The sequence below is a fragment of the Peromyscus maniculatus genome, chromosome 10, assembly GCF_049852395.1.
Source record: "Peromyscus maniculatus bairdii isolate BWxNUB_F1_BW_parent chromosome 10, HU_Pman_BW_mat_3.1, whole genome shotgun sequence".
Taxonomy (NCBI): domain Eukaryota; kingdom Metazoa; phylum Chordata; class Mammalia; order Rodentia; family Cricetidae; genus Peromyscus; species Peromyscus maniculatus.
Window position 1 is genome coordinate 11,973,749 of NC_134861.1, and position 21,769 is coordinate 11,995,517.

The following is a 21,769-nucleotide window of genomic DNA, read 5'->3' on the forward strand; positions in this document are numbered from 1 at the left end:
TCAGCTGCAGGAGAAACAGGCACCCTGGCCCTGGCCCTGTGAGCCACAGCCAGCAACCAGGGATTTCAGGAGAACTCAGTACAGCCAAGGAGGACTGGGTCTGAGTCAGGCAGCGCCCGGCAGCTCTCACTGGGTCTGTCCAAGTGTGGGCAACTATGTGACCCCCGCAGCAGTGGCCAGCTACACGCTTCTGGCTTAGGAGGGAGGGCTCAAGGTGTCTGGGGCACAACCACAGAAAGGAATGAGGAGTGGAGAGAGTTCAAGAACAAAGACAGAAACAAATGAATCCGAAGGTTCACGACCTCTCAACGGTAATGTCTGTGGTTCCCTCCACTCCAAGGTACAGGCCTGCCATTCACCCCCGCCAACTCTAGGTGGTCCAACTGCCACTGATCCACAGTTTTCCCGCACAGGTAGCCACAGAACAGGGTGTGATGGAAAGCCAGGCCGAAGCTGGGAGCTCTGAGCACGCGACAGCATGGCAGCCATGTGCTTGCCCCTGGGTCAAGGCCTTGCCCAGCTGACTGGCACAGTGGCCCTGAAGAGGCTGTATCTTCTGATAAAGGTCAACTGGATCAAGCGAGGAGGGGATACTGAGACATGCTATCTCCCACTCGCCACAGGGGGTGAACGTAGGCCACAGTGTGGACAGGACCACCCCCTGTCACCTCACCCACTTCTCAGGAACCAGTGTCTTCATTTTACAGATCGAAAAATCTCTGCAAAATTACACAGTATGTGTGGTCCTAAATCCAGGATCCAAGAACACGATTCGGGTCGCCTCAACAGAACTCGGGTAAGTGTGTGAGGAGACCCCCGATTCACAAGCCAGCTCTACTGGATGCCCGGCATCTTTGGAGGACAGAATCTTCCCTTCAATGTTAAACAAGAGGTCACACATTTACTGGTGGGTCTGTGTTAAGACTGGGACTCATTCTGACATGAAGACAAAGGAAATAATTCTTGCCATTTTACTGTATGGATCTCAGGGAAACTGCCCCCCCACCCCCACCATCCAGAAAGAACAATTCTTTTGTGCTACCAGCATAGTTCAGTACAGGCTTTGTATCTGCAGTTTGCAGCAGGGAGCCTGACAGGCATTCCTCCCAGGGATTTGCCATCAACTTTCACTAAGACGGTAACTGGAAACGTGGCTTATTTCCAAGAAAGTAACGCCAGGCTAGATTCCCCAAGTCTGTAAAAAGTACAAATTACTCTTTTGAATGGTAAAGACATATATACGGCAAGGCAAAACTCCAGGAAAGAAATCATGACCCTGGAAACATTAATGAAACCCTGGGAAAATGTGAAAGTTTGTGCTCACCGCCCCCCCCCCAACCCTGTCCCTTCTCACAAAGATAAGCTAGAATGCTCCCAGCTGGGCACAGAACCACTGGCATCCCACACACACTCATGCCAAGCATGTGGGCATCAGGCAAGGGTAAAACAAAGCCCCTGAGTCAGGTAATGCCTGGCCCAAGGACACAAAGCTATCTCTTAACTCCTTCCAAAACTCTTATCACGTTGAAAAAAAAAAAAAAAGAGCCCATGGCTTTGGTTCTTGTCCTTGGAGTTCAAATTTCAGTGACGAGTGAGAGATCAAACATGTTACCACCCACTTCTCAGGGTATATTAGAAGGAGGGCACGGCTACTTCAGGCTCAGGACCTAAGCATGCACATTCGTGACAGCCAGCATGCCTGCTTAGACCATCCTGGAGGGGACAAGGCCTTGCAGCCAAGCCAGCCTGACCAGTCAGGGGGCGGGGACTGGCATGCGGCCACTGGCCTTCTTATAAAAGGCCTCTTTGGGCCCTGTGCTCTCCCCAAGAGGAAATCACATCAGAGGAAGGAAAGGCCACAGGTGTGCCCTTAGCCTTTCATTTAGGAAGGCCCTTGGGTGCACAACCTGACGACCCCTAACCACTCAGCAAGGCCCTCATTACTGACAGGCCTTCAGCATCCTTTCAGAGGAGTCTGACTGAGGACAGTCCCAAAACCACCTGGCTGCACAGGACAGAGGCAGGTGTGTCTGCCACTTGCTCTTGCAAAGTCTCTCCTGCTCCATCTCACCCCCCAAGAACAAATAGGCCGGGCCAGTTTGTCCCCAGCAGCTCCCGGCCGAGGCCCTCCTCTTATTTGCACAGAACCATCTGGCACCACAGGAACCAGAGAACTGATGTTCCCAGGGCACGTGGGTCTGATGACAGGCAGAACGAGGCGGAAACGAGGAAAGGACAGACAGTAATTCCAGAGGATAAAGGGACATGGGACAATAGAGATCACAGTCAGCCAAAAGTCTCTGTCAGCTCAGCTCCACTCACCCTCCCAGCTCATCCTGGCACGGGGAACCGAAGCTCAGTCTGTCTGGAGCTGGGCCGGGCTGGCAGTGGATGTGCAGCTGAATTCAGAGAGGTCCCGGCTGGACGTGCACCAGCAGCCCCAGCCACAAACACCCACGGAGCCAAAGTCAGCACTAACGCTCCAGCGCATGTCCAGCTCCATCAGAGCACGGCTGGTCACAGGTGTCTGAGTTCACCCAGGAAGCCCAAGAAGCCAGGACAACTAGTCTGTGCTCAGGCTGGGAAGGAAGGCAGAACCTGGAGATAGAACTACAGGCCACGGGGGGCCACATCACAGACGTCGCTCAGGCTCCGTGTACAAATGAGAGGGCACCCAGCTACACAACCAGCGGTAGCCAAAGAGGATTTGGGGTTTTTCAGGAGGAAGCATGGACAAGAACCACTTAGCAATCAGCCCTTGAAGTTGAGGGACCAGGCTAGTTTGGTCATCACCCTGAGCATCGTATGCAGCCATTTCAGCCACCCATGTGAAGATAGCAGGAGTATGGGACACACTTAGGATGGGTAGGCAGCTTTGAGCAAATCGGCAGTGCGATGACTGCACATGCGCTGTGCTTCTAACACGGCACCTCTGAAGATGACTAGACAGGAGGGGAGCTATGACGTGCTGCGGCGTTGAGTCTTACAGTGTGAGGAGAACCGTGCGCCCTCAATCATTCTGTTCATTTTATCACCGCTAACAGAATGCCTCCAAAGAGCAGCATGTGTGTGTTGATGACCCATTTTTTTTCTTACTAAAATAGAGGTGGGGGTGGGGGGGTGGGGTTGAAAGAATGAGACAAATAATTCTAATGTGTTGCTGGGTACTCACCGGCTCAACTTCTTAATCGTTATGAGCTGGTTAAAATTACACTCTTGCTGGAGGAAAATGAGAAAGGTCCCTGAGGAACCTACCAGGAAATTGGGGTGCTTTGGAGAAGAAATGAGGCTACGTACTGCCGTGCAGCGGCGCGCCGGGGACCCACAGGGCCAGGGGTCGCTACTGTAGTTTGGGTACAGTTTGGTGTGTCCCCCCAAAAGGTCACACACTAGGACCTTGATCCTCTGTGTGGAGGTAGTTAGAGATAGGATGTATCTGTAAGAGGCGGAGCCTAATAGAAGGTGGCATATTCCAAGCTGTCTGCGTGCGGATCAGAAGTTGTCATAGTCATTCTCAGCTGCAGAATAGAAGGTGGCTAGGTCACTGGGGAAACCGACGTGGAAACTTGAAGGTAGGTCTCATGGGATCCTGGGCCATCAGAAAACAGCTGTGAACCACAAACTGGCTTCCTGTTTGAAGATGTGAGCCTTTTCCCAACTGTGTCCCCATCATTGTGCCGCCGTCCTCCCTCAGACCCTCATCAGAGTCTAAGGAGTATTAGACACGCAAGCTCCAAAACTGCTTTGCCAAACAAAGACAACCCTGCCTCGGGTGTTTTGTTACAGTAACTCTCAACTGGCTAACACACCCACCTACCTGTCCTTGCTTAGGAAAAGGGCCAGGACCTAAATACTAGAGTCCACCCTGTCCTGCCTGTCACTCTTCCCAGGCACCAGCCATCCCTTCTGCTTTCTTTACAGTGGGAACATGACAGGAACCAGGCGTTCCAGAAGCCAGCAGGATGATACCTGTCTTTGCTTTGCAGCCTGTACTCTCGGATCTGCCCCTCCCTGAAGATCCCTCATGAACACCTTCTCTAAGGTCCCACCGCCACCCCACCATCCCCCTACCCCCGAGATCGTTGGGTACTGGTGGAGATTTGCAGGCTCCATTACTGCAAACACTGTGGGGAGCTCCCTGCCCTGGGCCTCACCTCACCCCGCTAGTTGATGAACCGAGTCCTCATCCTGAGTCTTCCCCATTCTCCTTGACCTTCTGCAGTTTCCCTTGGCCACTCTAGGCGGTTGCCCCCCGGGGGCTTCGTCTTCGCTGTCCCTGCACCCGTGTGGCTCCATCTCCTCCAACATCTCCTTGGAAAGAAGCCAGAACTGACCACCCATGTAGATCAGCTCTCTCCCTCTCTCCCTAGGGTCCACATTCCCACCTGCCCCAGGAGTCTAGAAGAAGCTGGTGACATGAGGACCAGTGTCCCCCACTCCTTCCAAAACCTGACCAATCGTGGCAACGCTCGTGCTGGGAAAGGGGGCGGTAATTCTGGTGCAGTGTGTTCCAAGGGGGACAGGAGTCCATTTGTTGACACTCCTGACTTGGAATTGTGAATGCATTCTCAGAGGGTAAAAATTAACCAGCACCAGCCATGAGAGTGTTATGTTTGTGCTCTTGCTGGTGGTCCCAGCGAGCTCCTCATACAGATCAGAAAAGCTGCCTCCTCCCAGAGACTCTGGGGCCTCCAGCGCCATTCAAGGGAGCCAAACCCGAGCAAGCGAGGCTCTGCCTTATTCCCTCCAAATCTCGGCTGAGGTAACCCTGTGTAATTGCACTCATAGATCATAAGTGCTGGCATGTGGTTCCCAGACTGAACCATTTATCCAAATTAAAACCATTCTCCTGAAACAAAGTCAGACCCTTTTAATTGAAAATAAAACTGAGCAGCCCTAAAGGTGCTTGTTTGGGCTCTCCCCCACCCCCTCTCCTCTCCTCCCCTCTCCTCTCCTCTCTCTCTCTCCTCCTCCTCCCTCCCCCCCTCTCTCCCCTCTCTCTTCCTCTCCCCTCTCTCTTCCTATCGCCTCTCTCTTCCTCCTCTCCTCTCTCTCTTTCTTCCCTCTCTCTCCCCCTCCCCTCTCTAACTCTCTCCTCTCTCCTCTAGTTCTTTCTCTCTCTCTCTCCTCTCTCCCCCTCTCTCCCCTCTCATTGTCTCTTTCTCCCCCTCCCCTCTCTCTGTCTCTCCTCTCTCTTTTTCTCTCCTCTCTCCCCCTCCCCTTTCTCTGTCTCTCTTCCTCTCTCCTCTCTCTCTCCCCCCTCTCCCCTCTCCCTGTATCTCTCTCCTCTCTCTCCCCCTCCCCTCTGTCTCTCTCTCTGTCTCTCTTCCCCTCTCCCCTCTCTCTCTCCCCCCTCTCCCCTCTCCCTGTATCTTTCTCCTCTCTCTCCCCCTCTCCCCTCTCTGTTTCTCTCTCTGTCTCTCTCTCTCTCCTCTCTCCCCTCTCTCTCCCTGTCTCTCCTCTCTCTCAATGAAAGTCATTCTTCCCTCTTTCTCATCCCATCAATCACCAAGTTTACACAATCTGTCAGAGCAGCTTGGTGAGAGGCCTCCTGGTCCCTTTCCTGCAGGCCTGGGTTACCCTGTGGATGCCAACCAAGAGCTTGAGGACAGTGGGTAGACTCTGAGAAGCCAGTGGTTATTCAGGGTTTTAGCTGCAGTTTGTCCAGGGCAAGGAACTCTGGGGAGCAGCGGTTGCTGCTGGGTGTCTAACAGAAGAACAGAAAGCAGGGACAGCAGGCCAATGTCCACAGTAGCATTCTCTCTCATCACCTAAAGGTGGAAGCAGTTTTAGTGCCATTACCTGACAACTGGACCCGTAAGACAGGGTGGGTCCACAATGGAGCACTGTTAAGCCTGAAGAAGGAAGGAATGGAGGGAGAGAAGGAAGGAGGGAAGGAAGGAAAGCTGAAGAAATGCACTATTAACACAGATGATCCTTCAAGGCATTATGCTATGGGGAATAAGCCAGTCACAGAAATGCTGGGTGGTTCCACTCACAAGAGGACCACAGGACAGTCCAGCTCATAGAGACAAAAAGAAGAACGGCAGTTGCCAGTAACTGGGGGAGAGAGACGGGGCTAATGTCGTTTTTGCAAGATGCAGAGTTCTGGAGACCCACGGTGCAGATGGTTGCACAACTGGGAAGCACTGAGCTACACACTTTTAAGGGTTAAAACGTTAACATTTACATCTCATGGGGTTTCTCACAACAACAAAGCCAGTTTCAGTTCTTTTACCTCAACCCATTAGAAAGCTTCCCGGGAACATGGCTAGCTCGGGTCTGCCCCGAAATCTACGTGCAAAGATACACACCAGTCCGGAGCAGCAGACAAATAGCTAAGCCCCACTAACCACGGTCCACGCGCCAAGCGTCAACAGCAGTCCTGTTTACGCAGCTATTTTCAGATTGGAAACTGCTTCTGCTGCTATACAGTGCTTTTCAATGCAGGGTATCAAATAGAACACATCGAAGGAGCTGAGCTCGGTCAATTCAAAAAGTACAGGAAACACGAGGCTCCCACAGACTCCGGAGCTGCTGTGACTTGCATCTTAAGCATCCCTACAAGGGCCCAACGTGTTAAAGGGTCTCCCGTCTCCAGACTGTGGCGCTGTTAGGAGCTGGTAGAACCTTCTGGAGACTGAGGTGAGGAAGTGAGGTCATGAGGGGTGTGTCCTGGAAGGGGGATATTGGGACCCTTTCTCTTTGGCTGTTTCCAGGTTACCAGAAGGGGACGCCCCACCATGATGCTGCTCCCCGGCCACACAGGCCTAAAAGCAAAGAAGCCAACTGACCATGGGCCAAACTCTGCGACAGCATAATCCGAAATAAAATGCCCCTCCCTGGCACAGATGTCCTTGGGTGTGTTGTCACAATGACAGACAGCTGACTGACAGAGGACAGTGAACCAGCTTCCTTAGCATTTTTCTAACCTTACCAAAGTCACGTTTTACAGAAACTTATCAAAAAAAAAAAAAAAAGAAAAAGAAAAGAAAAAAAGCAGCTAGAAAACAAAAACACAGCCATTACCTCAAGAGTAAAACTCAGGACAACACATTCCCAACCAGCCCCCCTCCCCGCCCCCCCCCAGTGCCCGCCCAGCCCCCACCTGTACACAAAGCCTGCCTTTCCTCTACTCCTGAGCACCTGACTCTACAGGTGTCTCTGGCGGAGTCAAACTGGACACTCCTGCCTCCCTCGTCTGTCACTCTGACCTCCCTGTGCAAAGCAGTGTCCCCTTCCAGACAGGGATCTGACAACACACCCCAAACCAGGAAGCCCTTCCAGCAGCAAGCAGGGTGCTTTTCAGGCCCATTTGGCACAGGGAACTTAGCAGGACCCAAGGAGTACTGGACCCGAGGCCAGCAAGCACCAAGAGCCACCGTCACACAGGACCCTGGCCTGCCTGGGGTGCCTGGACTTCAGGAGACAGCTGCTGAAGCCTGGGGTTTTACTTCAGGTTTCCGAGGTGCCAGAGGCCGATCTGTTTCGTTCCCTGTGCACTTTTCTGATCGACTTTCAAAATGGCCAGTACAGTGTGGGTGAGGAAGGAAGCCTCTAAGGAAGGTGATGGATTACCAAAGTAGAGAGGAACGCCAGGACCAAGCCGAGGGAGGCCTTTGTTCTGGAAGGAATGTGCACAGGCTCAGACACCCTGGCGAATGGCCCAGTGTGGCCCCAGGGCTGCCCGCCCGCCCGCCTGCCGGCAGGCCAGATGTGGGCCTGCACAGTTTATGGTGGGCCCACAGTGAGGCTGCAAACTGCAGCTGTGCTCCAAAGTAATGAGGAGAGCCAGGATTCCTGAACCCTCTGGCGGGAAATAACAGGCTCCTGTGAGCCTGGAGCAGGCCGGGCTCTCCCGTAAAAAGAGAAGCAACCTACAAGGCCCTGCCCACAATTCCAGAGTGATTTCTTTTTATCTCCCAACTACTGGATTCTGATACATTAAAAACATCGGGACTTGGTCCCTGTTTCTCATAACAGTTCCATTAAAAAAAAAAAAAAAAAAAAACAAACCTCCACACAAGGGCTGGGGAGATGGCTCAGTCATCAAGGCACTCACTTTTGCAAGGGATCTGAGTTCTGTTCCAGTCCCCACACTGTGGCTCACAACCTCATGGCTGTGGCAAGCACATGGTGCACATAAATACATGCTGGCAAACACTCATACATAAAAAAATAAAAATAGGTATTTTAAAATAAGTAAATAAATACAATCTACACATGAGGCATCACATCACACAGTCTGGTAGGGAGGCAATACTTTCATCTATGTGGAAGTATCCCCTGATCTATGGAGTGTGGCTTGCCTCTCAGTCATTAGCAGGCACCTGGGTTAAAGCTTCCTGGACCCTCCTTGGGCAGCTGTGATCAGAATTTCCAAAGATATCTTCTAATACCTTTGAAACAGAAACAAGGCCAGGCTGGATGGGTGTGTGGCTGTGATTATCTCTCTCCAAAGAGAAAAGGAAGAGGAAGAGCCAGTAACTTAATGTGCCATAATTAGAGCTGAAAGGAAGGAAGAGAAGATGTAAGGAAAAGCTGGCCTTGGTGTCCGAGGAAGCAGCTGGGAGCAGAGTTCTGGCATGAGCAGCTGAGCCAGACTGGTCCATTCAAACAGGGTGAGGCAGCCCTTCCAGGGGCTGAGAAAGTCCCTCCTCTGAGCCAGCACACCAAGAACTGCAGACACTGGACTCTTGGAGAACATACCATTCCACGGTGTGGGCAGATTACTTACACTCACTAACACTTGCTGTCTCTTCTAGAAAATGGAGGAAATCAGCATAGAAAAGCAGACTGTGGGCAGAGGGAGAACCCAGCATAAGCCACAAACACTGGGGGATGAGGTATGCCCCAGAGTGGGGTGGATACAGAGATAAAGGTCCAAAATCTGTTGGCTGATGCCTCTAAAGATCCTGAACCATCCTGGATAGGTACTTCACAGGGGAAACTTTTCCAGATCACTGGCTAACTCAGCATAGTCTTTCACTAAAGTTACCCATTTGAGACAAAACACATTGAAGGTAGCTTACTGCTCTCTTTTTAAACGATCAATATATCTTTTAGGAATCTATAGATCATTATAATAATCTTCAAGAATTGCTACTTTGGCCAGGCGGTGGTGGTGCACACCTTTAATCCCAGCATTCGGGAAGCAGAGGCAGGTGGATCCTTGTGAGTTCGAGACCAGCCTGGTCTCCAAAGCGAGTTCCAGAAAGGTGCAGAGCTACACAGAGAAACCCTGTCTCGAAAAACAAAACAAACAAACAAACAAACAAAATGTAGAATTGCTACTTTGGGCCGGCAAGATGGCTCAGCAGGTAAGAGTGTTTGCCTGGTGACCTGAGATCAGTCCCTGGAACCCACATGGTGGAAGAGGAGAACTGACTTCACCAAGCTGCCCACTGGCCTTCCCACACAAGCCACAAAACATATGGGTATGCACACGCTCATGCGCTCGCACTTGTGCTCACACACACACACACACACACACACACACACACCCCTCATACAGAATAAGTAAGTATGCAAATAAATAAATGTAAAAAGTTAAAAAAAGAACAATGTCCCTCTTCCTGACACACTGGCGAATCCTGGGGCCTACTGGCTTGTGCTATCTTTCATCTCCTAAGCAAGATGGCCCCAATCGTTGATTCCTCTTTTTTCACTGGCTTCTTTATGTGTGGTAAATTTAGGCAGACCCCACTGGGCATCTGTGCTACCACATGAGGAACCCTAAATACGGCTATGCTGGGGACAGGTACAACGTAGGAACCAGAACCAGGAATGGTAGTCCATGTCTGTAATTCCAGCTCTTTGGGAGGCCACGGCGGCAGAATCATCGAGAACCCAAGGCCACTTGAGCTATGCAGCAAGATCCCACCTCAAAAATAAATATAAACAAAATAGGTGCCTTAGACATCCTCTGAGAACGCAGTGAGCCATGCAACAGTTTGTGCCGCAGGAAGACCTGACACAGACACTGAGGACCACCCCGGGGAGTCTGAGCTCAGCACATGTCCCTCACCACAACAGCAAACATGCCCAAAACACTTGTGATGCAAAATCTTCAAAAGAAAGTTCCAAGAAACGTGGGAATGTGTGCCTTCTACTTTTACAAGAAACAGGAATCAAGAAAGTCAGTGTCGCTGTCCCCAAGCTGCACTCAGCAAACTATACATGCATGGAACACAGGGGCAGATATGACAAAATAGGACCCCAAACCTGCGTTCACTCTAAGAGAATGGATGCATGCATCTTGTCTTGTACTTTGTTTACTTTCTACTGTAGTCCTGGTGATTGAACCCAAGCTCTCACAGGCTACACAAGTGCTCCACCAAAAGATACACTCTGTCCTTGGGGGTTTGGAAATGAAGTTCATACTTCTCCTCACCCACAGCAAGGAATTTAAGCACTACTTCCACATGGAGACTCCAATGGGGATATATCTGCTTCACTATGTGCGTTAGAAGTAACTGCGCTTTGGCTGATAATACTCTCTACACTCTGAGAAGCAAAGGGTGGCTGGCTATCAGTTAACTAAATACCCGCTTAAAAGCACCTAACCTGATCCCCTTATTCTAGACAAGCAGAAATGGCAGCAGAGGACTCTGAGTAGATGAGGCTCACTCTATGTCACTAGGTCACTGTTAGCAGGTTTCTTTCTAGGTGAGCTGAAGACCCACCTGTTCCCCGTTGCTTTTCAAGGTCCTACAAGAAGGAGGGCCGGGGTCAGTGCACGTTTTAAAGAACTTTTGCCTCGACCCAACATGTCCATCCAAACCCACCAGACTCCACGCAGCCGCTAAACAAGAAAATATATGGTAAGCAGTCTATTGGAGCCCCTGTGTAGAGTCATTGGCAAGGATGAAGCTGAGGCACTCAGTGGGCAATGCCTCTGACCACCTGGTAGGTGGCATGGTCCTATAAAGAGCATTCTGTTTGCAAAGAGAAAAACCAAGAGCTTTTGCTAGTAGCACCCAGCCCTCCCCACGACCAAGTTCAAACACAAGGTCAGCACAGGCTTCCCTGGCACGTATCCTTCTCTTACAGCAGACTGATCCTAAGCAAGAAACTGCAAAGCCAGGGACAGGTCACCAGCAGACAGACCACTAGTAGCTCCAGGGCCTTTGAAATTTACTTGTAATTTTCCTCTTCTTGTGTCCTGGGCAGACAGGAGCCATGACTGCCAGACAGAGGCTCAAATATCTGCCTCCTTTGGTACCTTCCACTCCATCTTCTTGTGTCATGGCTTCCTTCCCAGGTTATAGCTATGGCACATGCAACAACTCCTTTAGCACCTCCTGTAGCATAGTAACATAGTTTGACCTTGTGAACTTCAGCTATGGAGTCAACACTTGCAAGTAACTCAGTTTCAAAGCACAGCAGGCCAGAGAGACACTTTGTAAAAGCTAATCAATTTGCATTCAGAAGCATGGCTCCCTGAAGCAACCACTTTTCTATCTTCTTAGTTCGTATCTTATGGTTCATATCTTATGGTTTGTAGAGAAATAACTCAGCTGCCGCCGCCAATAGCTTTAGTAGCCTGGGCAGGGGAGCTGGCCTCAGCGGAGGAAGCGCTCTCTGAATAAGCGTTCAAATCCAATTGACAGAGGAGCAGTGGCGGCCCACCCGCAGGAGGGGGAGCATAGAGCCCAGGCATGCTCTCCCATAATCCCAGCCACCCCACCACACCTCAACATCATGAGCAGGACACTTGGCATTTCTTTGCCCATGTGCAAAAATGGTGTGATAATCCCACTTCCGTCTTTTTTCCAAGAGTCACTTAGGTGAAATAAAGTGAATTTTCACGCAAAGAGTTTAGTACACTTCAGCCCTCAGTCTTTATGACCCTTCTACCACTCTGGGGGGGGGGGTCACCATGACTTTCTCTGAGGTATGGCTTCTTGCCAATTACCCCAGTTAGTTCCCCAGGACCCAGCAAATGCACCTCCTTGAGCACCCCCCCCCCACACACACACATATAGACACTCTGTATGTAATACCCTCACTCCAACTCCAGGCCTAGCCTCCTCCAGCTGCAGACGACCCCACCCCTTTCTAGGCCCTCAAGGTCTCAGCACAGAAAAGCCTTTCTTAATACTTGTTGATTGATTTGCAAATATAACCTCATAGGCCCCAAAGAGGGAGGCACCAGACTCACAAGGACACTCGAATCTCATTTGAAAGGCAAAGAACTAAAAACACTTTTAAAAAAGAATGAATACGAACAGACCAAAGAAAGCCTCAAGGAAATGTACCAAAATGTCAAACGAGTCAGCCCTGATGGGCTATACAGTATTAAGACAGTGACTTCTGTATTCCTAGTTTGGAGTGTGTCTTTAAAGTTCCATTTGGGGCGGGAAGTACACCTCAGAAAACAAAAGTTGGAGTGGGCTGTGACAAAGCCCGGGGCGTCCCAATCAGTTATGATCACCCTCGTCAGTTCGGTCCGCCGGCCTCACGCCCCAGAGGGAACTTTTTGTGTTCAGTCACGCTAGAGTCCGGATCACCTGCTGGCACCGGCCAGAATGCCAGTAGGGGAAGGAAGGCGTTCAGGGTCTCTTCCCGCAGCATGGATTCTCAAGTCAGTTCAAACGAACGTCCTCTGGGGCAGAATACAGCACTGTACAGAGACCCCGGAGCCCGGGGCCCGGGACCCTCCCTCTTACTTGTCAGCTACAGCGCCCGCGTGCCAGGAGGCACGTGCCACAGGTGGCCCCCAGGCCTGCGCCTGCACCCGGACTCCAATGAGTGGGAAAAGGCGCGATGGGACCCCTGCCTCCCAAGCAAGCGAAAGGAAAGCAAAAGGAGGCGCACGGGGCACTTGCCTGGAAAGGGCGGGAGTCAAGTCCTGAGATATCCCTTTGCAGCCCCAAGCGGCTCTCCGTCGCCCCGTCCCCAACTGTCTCAGGGAGCAAAGTCCGCTGGGCCGAAGTGGTGATAGAGCTGCTCCGCCCCCGCCCGCCTAGCACGGCGCCCGGCGCCGCGGCCCGGACCCTACCAGCCCGCGCCCCAGCCGCGTCCCAAGCCCTGCTCAGCTCTGGCAAGCCGGCCCGCGCCGCGTCCTTTCCCGGGGACTTGGCTGAGCCCCAGTCCCCGGATCGCCGCAGATCCCGTGGCCATCCCGAGTCCTGGGTCCCGAATGCCTTTCCCGGGTGCCCCCCGCGCCCTGTCTCCGCACCCTCAACTGTCTCCGTGCCCAGATCTGGTGCCTGCTTGTCTGCGTCCCAGCTCTAAGACCCCCCCACTCCCAGGCTCTGAAACTCAAGCGGGGCCCCAAACAAAGAGTGTGGCGGCGCGTGGCCGCCCCTGCCCTGCTCCCGGCCCGGGTACCTGGGCGAACCCGCAGCGCGGTCCGGCGGGGCGATGGCCGAAGCGAGGCTGGGCTCCGAGCTGCTCGCGGGCGGGCCCGTCCTCCTGGCTGGCGGCCCGCGTCCGCCGCAGGGCCCCCTCGAGGCGGCTCGGGCAATCGCCACGGACCGCCCGCTCACCGGGTCCCTGCCGGTCACCTGGTCTCATCACCCTAACAATGTCCTGCGCTTCCAGGGGCTGTATCCCCCCGCAGGGTTCCAGAGCAGGATGAGCTCTTAAAACACCCTCCGACCTCACTGGCCTCCCTAAGCACCTCGGGGGCTCCAGTATTCTAAAGGCTCATCAGTTCCAAGTGCACCTGGAGAGGGAGGTTCGAGTCCCATTCCTGCAAAACCAGTTTATTCTTTCATTCAGTGTGCCTAAGTGTTATGCCTGCCGGGAGAAAGACCTACAGTACCTTTCTGTGGCTTATTACCTAGCGGGGGCTGCGAGTACATAGAGCAGCAGTCTTTACAGGGCAGCTCGGAATGCTTCAACAGCCCCTGCAAGGTCCTAAATTCACCCAAGGGCGGAGGCGGGGGCTGACTAGAAGTCGCTTGACTTTTAAAGCAAACCTAGCAGGAGAGAGCAAGGTTGAGGCAAGCCAGAAACACAGAAGAAAGAAGATCCCCTGAACAACCTTTCTCAGATGAGGGCACACCAACAGACTGTCCCTGTCCATCCCCTAAGATTCAGATGGCTGGGCCTCTGTCCCAGTTTTCCCATTGTGAACTATAGGGAAGAGACAACATGCTATTTTACAGTATCTCTAAAACTTATACAGAATGAGAAATGCATTACATCTCCCTGGAGTTCACAAAGGCATTTCCATCAGTTTTAAGTGGATACAAGTAGCTCTTGATATCTCTGGTACTGTTCCGGGAACATGCTTAGGGTAGCCTTACAAAAGAGGGCAAAAATTGTATCTCCCTGGCACAGCAACTCTCTGAGAGTCCTACCTGGGCCAGCTAAGGGCACTGCCTGATGCCAAGGTAGCAAGAACTGTCCTTCTTGCCCTATTGTGCCTTCAAGGAAAACCAGGCATGTCAGGAATGGTGGAAAAGCAGAGCAGGGAAATTACACCTGGTAATTAATTCTGTTTTCAGTGCAGCCTTCAGAAACATTGAAGCCCTGGATCCAAAGCCAGCCTGCCAAACACCATTTCTTCATTGAGAATCTGGAGCCTGGGCCACACTGTTTACCCTCCCGCAGGCAAAGATGTATAAGACCTTCATGGTTTGGGGAGGCTATGCCTACCCCTGAAGCTCTGGGAAACAGCAACATGAGGAGAAGAATCTGGTCACTAGTTCCCTGAGGCAAAAGCTTCCTGGAGACTGAGCCACCGGCCCTGTGGAATGAAGCAGGTATTTCCCTGCCTCTAGGAGTCCAAGGGGTCATGGACGAGGCACAGAGTGCTTGGAAATGAGCCTTTAGAGGGGGATAGGGGAGTGGTCACATTCATTCTGCCACACATGGGGGTGAGGCAGGGACTGTTACTTTGCCCTTTGAACTGGTAAGGAAACACCCCGAAATCCTACTTACCTTGACAAAGGTAAACCAACTGATAGGGATCAAAGCATTATGAGGTTAGGACCCCAGACTATGCAGATTCTGTGCTAGGCTCTCAGGCTTTTACCAGCGGCATACTCACTCTATCCCTCCTGTGAGTCATTGGGTTGCCTTGCCTGATCCCTGCTGCCTGAAGGACTCCGTGAATTAACTCCACAAGGTGTTAAGACCACTCCTGATAAGGACTAGTGCTGAAAGGGTGTGTGATAGCGCAGAATGAGGAAGACTCCAGGCAAGCCCGGGGTTCTCCATCCCTCTGGCAGGAGTGTTTCCTAAGCTCTCCTACTCTGTTACCCTTATCCAAGATGAAGAGTCCCTGCCCCCTGTCCCTGCCCCTCACTGCTGGGGTAGTTCCAGGAGGAGGGTGGATACCCTAACTAGACCCTTGTTTCTGGAACAGTGAAGTGAGGGCCAGTGCATGTAATGTCCATTCTTACATTCAATACTAGTGCTTAAAAAAAAAATTGTCAAGAGAAGCTGGACTATGGTATCCCTGAGTACTCCATGTCAGGCTGCCAGGCTGTCTGGCAGCTCCCTAGTTCCTGCATCTTGTCTACAGATTGAACAAAGGAACCTCAGGATGCATAGCCTGAGCCCGGCCTATCCAGAGCTAAGCACCATGGGGCCTTCCTGCTTCATGTGTCATGGCTTTGAATTTTCAAAATCTTTTTTTTTTTAAAAAAAAGCAATTATCAGCAAAAGAGATCATGTGTTTTTTTTTCCTCCCATGCTTAGCCCTCCAAAAATATCTCAGATTTGAAAACAAAAATGTCAAACCAACTTCTAAAGAAAATCCTGCCAAGATGGCCCCTCCCTGCCAGTTCCCCCAGCAGGGGAGAGGGCTGGTAAGGCTGGAACCACTGTGGTATTCCTTCCATTCTCAGCCCCCCTCTGCAACCTCCTTGACTCTTCCCAACTGGAGTCTGGAATCTTCTTAGTAATGTTGTCTCTGCTATGAGGACTGTCCTTAAGGTAATGAAAGCCTGATCATTTTTATCCTTAGATTGATGACTTAGATATTTTCCTTCTTGCTTCCCCTTTTCACTGAAAATGAATGTTTTCCGAAGACCCAGGAAACAGACACGAGGCATCTGCATTGCCCGCGGTGCTGTGAGGCAATCAGGGTTTGAGTGTGAACACACACCAGTGCTCTGCCTTAAGATGTGGTATCCCCTAAGAAGTTCACGGAACACTCACCCTTTCTTCTCTTCCTTCCTTCTGTCTTTCCAAACATGCAAATCCTCACCCCCAACTAGACAGCACAAGCTTCACACTGGCCAGCCCCAAGCAGGGTCATCTCACTTTTGTTTATTATTTAATTTAGATTTTTTTTTTGAAACAGCACCTTACAGTGTAGCCCATACTGTTCTCAAACTTGTAATCCTCTTGCCTCTGCCTCCCAAGAGCCATTTTTTACAGATGTGAAATATGTGGTGATATATTGTGTATCAAATAAAGCTTGCCTGAGGATGAGAGGACACAGCTAGCCACCAGATTAAACATAGAGGCCAGGCAGTGGTGGCACACACCTTTAATCACAGCACTTGGGAATCACACGCCTTTAATCCCAGCACTTGAGATCTCATGCCTTTGCTACCAGTATTTGGGAAGCACACAGGCCTTTAATCCCAGCACTAGGAAGGAAGTGATATGGCTGGGTAGAGAAAAGTATATAAGGCATGAGGAGACAGGAACTCAAACTTTTTCAGCTGAAGACTCATAGGCTTTCAGTCAGAGGATTCATGGAGTTAGGATCTTCCTTCCATTTAGCCTCAGGACTCAGTAGAGAAGTTTCTCTAGTGGCTTGTTCCTTTGTCTCTCTGATCTTTCAGCATTTACCCCAATATCTGGCTCCAGGTTTTTATTATTAATACATTTAGATTTCATGCAACAATGAAAAACTACAGCCTGGTCCAGAACTTACCTACATTGTGGTCTAGAACTTCCTACAACAAATCTATGGCCAGTTGTATGTGTAAACCTGAAAAGGATAATGGATGCACAGACTGCTGGGCAAACATTATTTAGGAGCATGAAGGTGTTCCAAGTGCACATTGGTGTTTGGATGAGTACAGTGAGTAAAGATGGCCTCCCCCAATACTGTTGAGCATCCTCTAGTCCTGTGAGGGCTGAGGAGAAAAAAAGAAGAGCAAATAAATGTTCTCTCTTCTTAAGCTTGTAAATTCATGTTGTCCTGCCCTTGAACAGACTGCTTCTGGCTCTTAGGCCTTCAGCCTGAGGCTGAACAGCACCACAGCTTCCCTGGCTCTGCAGCTTTCGGGCAGCAGATGGTGGGGCTTCTTGGCCTCCATAGCCTAACGCTAGCCGGACTCTGTAAGAGCCTGTCTTATATATACACTCTTTTGGTTCTATTTCCTGGGAAGCCTTGTGGATGTGGTACCATATTCCCTAAGCACGCACAAATGAGACAACATCTGTAACATGGATACTGGCAGACAGATGCAGGCTCAGGTCTTGGTGTAGCAAATCATCTTTCCTGGGAACTGGGCTCTGCTCTTCTCTGTGAATGGTGAGTGGTGAGTTTATCCAATAAACCTGCATGAAGTTATTGCCCTGGGACAGCCCTATAAGGCCCTCTGTTCCTGGATAGCCACAGGCAAAAAAACAGAGCCTGAATGGAGTCACCGAGAGTCACACTGGACGAATCTGAGATCTCAGACTCTTCCTGCTGGAGGAGCTTTCAGCCTCCAACATGGCACCCCTGATCAATGCTCATTACCTTGGTCTGACAACTTCCAGTGTCCAGTTTTGTGAAAAATCAGACCATTCAACGAGTGTGGGTTGGCCTGTTGGGAAGGCCTTTCTAAGGAAGCTGCTTCTAATACTTTGATGAGACCACAACACATCTCCCCAAGACTGTAGATCAGCCAAGGAGGAGTACTGGGGAAAGATCCATCAAGCAGCAGGCTAAAGAGCCTGTCTTTGCTGGGTAGACATTGTGGAGAGAGTATGGTTGGAAGACAGAGAATGCATATTGCATGAGAAGGGACCCGCCTACAGGTATGACGCGGGCACTGCGCCTGTGCCAGGGAGGGAGGATGAGTCCAGAAGGATTTGGAATAGGAATAAAGAACTAGCACCCGTGGGAGCCTACTGGAAACCTGGGCTGTAGGCTACATGACTCAGGACCAAGAAAGATGCATGTAAGGGCCAGGCAGCAGTATTGCTAAACTCATCACTTTTAATCCAGGTAGAGTGAAGATCCTGGAGCCATATCATAGCCACCTCTGGTTTTTCTATTTCTCCTGTGGTGCTGGCGATGGAACCCAGGGTCTCGCACATACTGGGTAGGTAAGCCTTATACTCCTGAGCTTCCTTTTTCTAGTCTGTAAAAGGAAGTTGCTAAAAACTCAAGCCCGGGGAATGGATTTGAGTCCCAGGAGCCCTTAGGAGTGGCCCTAACGCAGAGAAAGCTCCAGCTGTGGAACTGTGTAGAAGGGCATGGGCCCATGGGCCTTGGAGACTGGCTGGAGGTAGAAAAGTGTACTGCTCCTCTACAGTGACTCTGATAATGATCACTGGCCCCGCAGCATCTGGAACCTTGGTAGGTTGTTTGACACTATCTAGAAACACAGAGCCAAGCAGCCAGATGGTCAGCTAGGGGCTTTGTGGCTTTAATTCCATGTTTACATTTAAACAGGTATGAGTTAGACAAGGGGACATTATTTTATGTTCTTTTAGTAGCTTCCCACCAAGAACTTGAAAGTGCTTTGCTGTTAAATGAGTACGGAAGACCTAGCCTTCCTGTAAGAAGAAAGTCTGCTCAGCAGGTTGGCCTGTTTGTCTTGTCTTTCACTCTTTCCTCCTTTCTGTGACTCTCTTTGGACCCGCTTATTCCAGAAAACTCCATTAGAGAACCACTCAGCTGGCTCCCCATCCACCTGAGGTTGATTGACATTGCACTAACAGAATCTTTTTGACCTCCATAACTCCTTTCAAAGTCAAATCAATATTCTGCTTCAAGTGTGCATTCCAAACCTCGAAGATCATCAGCATCACTTTGGAGACAGGAAGGCTATACATTCAGACTTCCATCCCGCATCCTCTAAACTCCCAATCTGGGTCCAGGAAGGAGTTCTCAGGATTTTTTTGTAACATCCACCTAAGGAAGGAATCTGTGTGTTTAGGAGACTTGGTTACCCCTGTGCATTCCTTATTAGCCTGAGACGCTGTTACTATTAAAGACTGTCTGGTGCAAGAATTTAGCTGAATATCTTTCCAGTAGTTCTAAGGGAAGAATTTGGGTCTGCTGCAGGTTGGTTCTTAGATTTCCCCAAGATCCAGTCAGGCCCTGCAGGGTACACCTCAGCTTTGGAGACCAAACAGATTCCTACGGTCTGAGAGCCAACCAAAAGCACTAAACACAAGACATGCTCCTTTCAGAGACTTTGAAGGCATGCCAGGACACCTCCGTCTTCTACACACAAAGCAGAGGCTTTCTCCCATTACCAGCCCATGTTGTTTGTATCAAGAAAACACCGCTATCATACCACTCCCGTTCATGCCTCCACCTCCCTTGTCTCTGCCTCAGTGGCCTCTGGATCCCACTGGGTCCCACGATGAATAAGCAGTGGTCCCCAAAGCTGTCAAGCAGCACCCAAGAAACCCCCGGTCCTCCAAGACGGACTCTGAGTATGTGTGACTTACATTTTCACCATTGGAATCATGCTCCCATATGTCCATCGCTAACTTAAAACATTATTTTATTGTGTGAGCATGAATGTATGGAAATCAGAGGTCAAAACTGTGGAGCTGGCTCTCTCCTCCTACCTTTACGTTGGTTCTGGGTTGAACTCAGGTCTCCAGGCACCTCTACCGCTCAGCCATCTTGTTGGCTTCCCAGTGTTAACCTATGAACTCTGAAACACACTCTTCACCCCCCACCCAAGCACACACATGCATGTACACACACACACACACACACAAATACACACGCACACAAATACACACGCACACAAATACACACGCACACAAATACACACGCACACAAATACACACGCACACACGCACGCACGCACGCACACACACACACACACACACACACGTACACACGCACAATCTTGCCCTGTCTGCTCAGGCCCTCCAGCTCCCTGGCATAGACTGGGAGGTTGAGTGTGATGGGCTGCAGCTGTTGGCATGACTCCTTTTACTTATGTTTTTAACACAGCATCCATTTCCTAGAAATGACACGATGAGCAAATAAACACCCAGCTACATTACCATTTTCCAATTCTTGAGAGTCCAGTGTGATGAAACACAGAAATTCCAGCTTCCCTCTTTTAGCCCCCATTTCCTCTCCCTATTCAAAGCCTCAAACTAATCAAGAATACCAGGCACCTACCAAATGCCCACCTCCCTTCTTAACAGTCTAAATCCAGCCTTTCCTTCGACTCCCAGAGCAAGCTGGACCAAGACAAAAGAACAGAAACCTAGCAGGCCACAGCGTGCCTGTGCAACACACACACACACACACACACACACACACACCTCTTACAAGCCTGGCTACTTGATTCAAGCTACTGGAAAATCTTCATGATTAAAAGTAAACTTTCCTCCTAGCCTTGCAGGCTTTCAGGATTTGTGTCAAGTGGAGACTTCTCATTCTGCAACCCAAGCTCTGGCAAATGATACACAAACCACAGTCTGCTAGAGTCTGCCTGTGCATCAAGACCTTCATAATCCTATTCACAGAACCCAATGAAGGGAGGGATCTGTAGGTGTGGAAGCTGCCAAAATGCCCCGTCTCCCTGGCTCACTAGCATCTGTATTCATCACCCTTAGCCCTCACCCTTCCCCATGGCTTAGTATGAGTTGAAGCCTTCTAAGCTGAATATGCGATTTATAGGTAGGAATGGCAGTTTGCCTTTCCAATATCAGGGTCTTGTATTAGTTTGGCTGACTGTAGGTTCTATGTACAGTGAAGGTTGGGTAGGTTGGTGAAAGATTCTACCCTTTAGAGAAGAAAACAGGTTTATTTAGTGCAGAGTACCGAGAGCAGAGGGCCTGAAAGCAATGGAAGAACCAGCATATGGTGATGGGCTATGACAGAGTCTCTGCTTTCAAGGAGCCCTCATGTGGTGAGGGTGGGCATTATAGAGTTCCTGCCACACAGATGGAGGAAGCTGTTGTAGTGGATTGTAGTTCTTCTTTGGCCACACCATTCTGCTGTTCCACTGGGAAGGAACACAATGTGTCTTTTCTGTTCCGTAGACACTTTCCGGGCCAGGTTTTAATCTCTTTCTGGTCTCTCAATCATGCCTTTCCCTCGGCACTATTTTAAAAGTCTGGAAACCACTTCTCCACGGCTCCACTGGTGTGAGTCACAGACGGGGAAACTGGAGTTCCAGGGCAAGGGACCTGCTAGATCTAGATCGCTCCTAGATCTTTCTCCAGGTAGAGTCAAGTCCTTTGTCACACTCGGTTCTTTCCTGCCCAAGTTTCTGGCTCCATCCCGAAGGCCCAGCTGGGGGGGTCAAAAATTTACTGTGGATGGCCCTGGTCTCATTCACCCCATTTAAGCAGCATGAAATCCCAGGGTCCCATTCTAAATAATGTTCTACTCCAAGAAACACAGTGAACTGCAGAGAACTGTCCTTGAGTTCCCTTGTTATAACCTGAAACTGCTGCCTGGAAAACAACCAAAAAAAGGCTAAAGAGGCTGTAACACAACACTACAGATGACAATGTTAACACCCCCTCAAGGCGAAGGGGGAAAGGTAGAGATGATTTTCCACGGCAGTGTCAGGGCTGCCCCACATTGCTCAACACCAAGGGGTGTGATGTGTATGGGGACTAGCATGGAATGCTGTCACCTCTCCGCAGGACA

General features: G+C 50.5%; 1 protein-coding gene across 2 annotated transcripts in view; it reads right to left on the reverse strand.

Annotated features, from left to right (window-relative positions):
• Positions 1–13,458, reverse strand: part of Tns3 (tensin 3) — a 244,712-nt gene extending 231,254 nt beyond the window's left edge. For both annotated transcript variants that reach the window (XM_076545949.1, XM_076545948.1), the window contains exon 1: positions 13,336–13,458. The gene's annotated coding sequence lies outside the window, so the exon portion shown is untranslated. The remainder of the gene's footprint in view (positions 1–13,335) is intronic.
• Between the last annotated feature and the right edge of the window lie 8,311 nt (positions 13,459–21,769).